This window comes from Frankliniella occidentalis, unplaced genomic scaffold (assembly GCF_000697945.3).
Source record: "Frankliniella occidentalis isolate FOCC.00 unplaced genomic scaffold, Focc_3.1 Scaffold20, whole genome shotgun sequence".
Lineage (NCBI taxonomy): Eukaryota > Metazoa > Arthropoda > Insecta > Thysanoptera > Thripidae > Frankliniella > Frankliniella occidentalis.
Window position 1 is genome coordinate 497,533 of NW_026267150.1, and position 3,461 is coordinate 500,993.

Consider the following 3,461-nt stretch of genomic DNA (forward strand, 5'->3'; position numbering starts at 1 on the left):
TCCGGGGCCAGTGGCCTACCCCGCCGGGCGATAGGGTGAGCAGAGCCCTGCCGCAGGGCGCCTGTGACCAGCGGGGTAGGCAACGCAGCACGCACGCCTCCGAGGCCAGTGGTCTACCACCCCGCCGGGAGGCCGCAATGAGTCGCCTTATACAGCAGCGAGGGTGCCATGCTTGTCCCCTGACCACTCCATCCTTCTCTCCGCCAGGTGGGCCCCGATGGTGCTGCCACAATGCGCGCTGGTGACGCCGTGGTTCGGGCGCCGTTACTTCGAGTGCCTGGCGCGCACCGTCACGTTCCCCATCTACCACTCGACGGGGACGTGCAGGATGGGCGCGCCGTCCGACCCGACGGCTGTCGTCGACCCGAATCTGGTGGTGCGCGGTACCACAAACCTGCGTGTCGTCGACGCCTCCGTGATCCCGGACTCGATGACGGGCAACCTCCTCGCCCCCGTCGTCATGATCGCAGAGAGAGCGTCCGATCTGATAAAGCAGAAGCACGGCGCATCGGTTTGATGCTAAACTGAGTTCGCCTGTTGCGGCTCTCCGTATAATGATATTTTTCTACTTCACCCAACGATCACTTGTACATTTCTCCACTTTGCGCCTGTCACGGACAGATCACAAGTAAATTAAACATTAATTTAACTCTACCTCGCTCCCTGGCGCTTTGGTGTTGTTTCCGACCCTCCCATTATCAGCGATCGAATGTTGTACAACCGCCCTCTCTGTAAGTGTCGCTGCATTGACAAGTCAGAAGTAGTGTCCGCGACGAAGAGAGGGTGAGGGGGGGGGGGAATCCCCGGTCGAATAGTCACGGAAGTATATATTGCAACGCTCAGGCCAGCCGGCCTTTGGTAGCGGCCAGGATGAGGAAGGAAAGGTGACATGAGAACGCCCGGGGGCATGGTGATTGTGGCCATGCTGTTCGCTCGGGGGACCACCCGGTTGGTTCCGAAGACGGCTGACGAGGACCTCACCAGCCTCGGCATCGCGGTGGACTTTGTGTCCACGTTCATGGCGGTAAGTTTGCGGCTCTTATCACGTTGTGTTCTTATCTACCGCGGGCCGCGGAGCCGGTCCTCATGCTTCCGCGCGCGGCCGCCAGGACGCCCGGCTGGTGACGGTGCTCGGCTCGGCGAAGTGGCTAGGCACTTTCCTCGGGCGGACGTCAGCGTCACCCGTCCTGCTCATCGGGGCGGCCCCGCGCGGGGAGCTTCCGGTGGGCGAGGGCGGGTGGCGTCGGCCGCCGCAGCAAGCCGATGACGACGACGACGACGACGACGACGACAGCGTCATCAACGATGAAGACGACGAGGCCGTCGTCGTCAATAACGAACTCCAGTACGGCTGGATGGCCGCCTACGCGCTGCTGATCCTGGAGGAGCCCTCCGAGTTCCTGGCCGCTGTGCGCCAACTGCCCCCTCGCCCGCAGCTCGCCGGCGTGCTGGCCGTTTGTTTCCGACGGCCGCTGCCGGTGCGTTGTCCTGTGTGGGTTTGACGCCGTGTCTGTGTCCTCGACCTTATCCTACCCTCCTCCAGGTCGCCGACGAGGGGCGCGCCCTGAGAAGCGTGCTACGCACCGCCGTCCGCGCCGGCCGCTGGAATACGGTAGTGTTCGTGTCCCAGGGCGCGACCGAGGGCAGCCTCCACGGAGTGCACCCGCTCCGTCGGGGCTGCTTCAACAGCACACCGGTCACGCTCGCCTCCTGGACGCTCGGCGGAGGGTTCCATCCTCGCCGGCTGCAGTTCGACAACCCGAAACAGTGGGCATTTTTGCATTTATTATCAGAATTTGTTGAGTAAAGTTAATGTTTGTGCTAAATCACACAGTTAATAAAACAATCGAAGATAAAAATACTCTCGTACATATATGTTTTTAACAAGCGTTCCGCTACATAATTCATAACACGAATATTTTGCTGTTTTTAAAGTCCTGTTATTGTGGTTTCCACGGAACAAAATTCAGAGTCACTTGTCTCATTGATTTGATACATCACGGTTATAGGTACACGCTTAACGGCTGCAAGCTCCGCACTGCATTTTTTCTGGCGCCGCCGACAATGCAACTGATCCACAAAGCCGGAGACCCCACGACGCGGCCGGGAGGATTCACGGGCCGAGTCCTGGACGCCATGAGCGTCGCCATGAACGCCACCTTCAAGCTGCAGATGTGGAGCACTGACAAGAAAAAGTTTGGCAAGTACCGCGGCGTCACCCTGCCTCGCGAGCTCGGCGATACCGTGACGGTGCGTACCCGACGACCCGACAACCCGACCTCCGACGGACTCCTTGACCTTGACCCTGCGCAACCTACCCCAATGTTGTCACCAGGGGAGGACCGAGCTGACTGTGGGGCCTATCACAGCCCTCGTTGAACGATGGAAGGTTCTGGATTGGGCCAGCGTGCCGCTGTCCGAGTGCTACGTCTGGGTGAGGAAGGGGTAGCTCCCTCGATGTACACCCTTCGGCTCCTCTCCCTCTCCCTTCAACCCGTTGTCTTTGCCGGTGCGCAGCTGGTGCCGTCCTCGGTGGGGAACGTCGAGCGAAGCGGGCTGTGGAATGTGGTGGCCAGCTTCTCGGCCGGCCTCTGGTTGCTGCTGGTGGCGATGGTGGCTCTCGCGGTGCTCGCCCTGGTGCTGGTAAGTCGCATGGCGGTCCCTCCATACAGCGACCCTCCAGCTCTAAACGCATTGTGTAGCCGTAGCGCCCATTTCCTCTGCAGATGGGCGGCGAGCGCGCGGCGCGCCTGCCAGTGGGCCGGGTGGTGGTCGTGGTGGTCGTCGCGCTGATCGGGCAGCCCACCTCGGTGAGGTTGTCTGGGGCGCGGGCGCGGCCGTCGTCCAACGTCGCCAGGATCCTGCACGGAGCCTGGCTCCTGACGGCCCTCGTCACCAGCACCGCGTACCAGGCCAAGCTGTGGAGCATCGTGTCGCGAACCAACCGCGTGGGGCTCTTCTCGCTGGACGACCTCATCGACACGGGGCTGCCCGTCAGCATGCCCAGCGTCATCCTGTACAACATGATGGACACGCAGAACGCCTCGCTGCGCGTCCTCGTGGACCGCGGTTTGCTGTCTGCCAGCATGCGCAAACCTGGAGACGTTGGTGCGTTGAAGTGGGGGAGCCGCATCGTGCTGTTGGATGACGCTATGGCCGACTACTGGGGGGCCTACAAGATACAAGGTGAGTTCCTCGGGGCACGGCTACGGCCGGCGCGAGACTGAGTGAGGCCGGGGGTGCCAGTGTCACTGACTCTGGACAAACCCTCCTGCCTCTAGCCGACCGGCAGCCGGTCATGTACCGCCTGCCCCGCACCGGCTGCTTCACCACCTACCCGTCCAACTACTTCGCCGTGGCGCGGGGCTCGCCGCTGCTGCCGCGCATGGAGGTGCTCTGGGTGCGCCTCTGGCAGGCCGGCGTCCTGGGCCGGATGTTCACCGAAATGATGGCGCAAATGG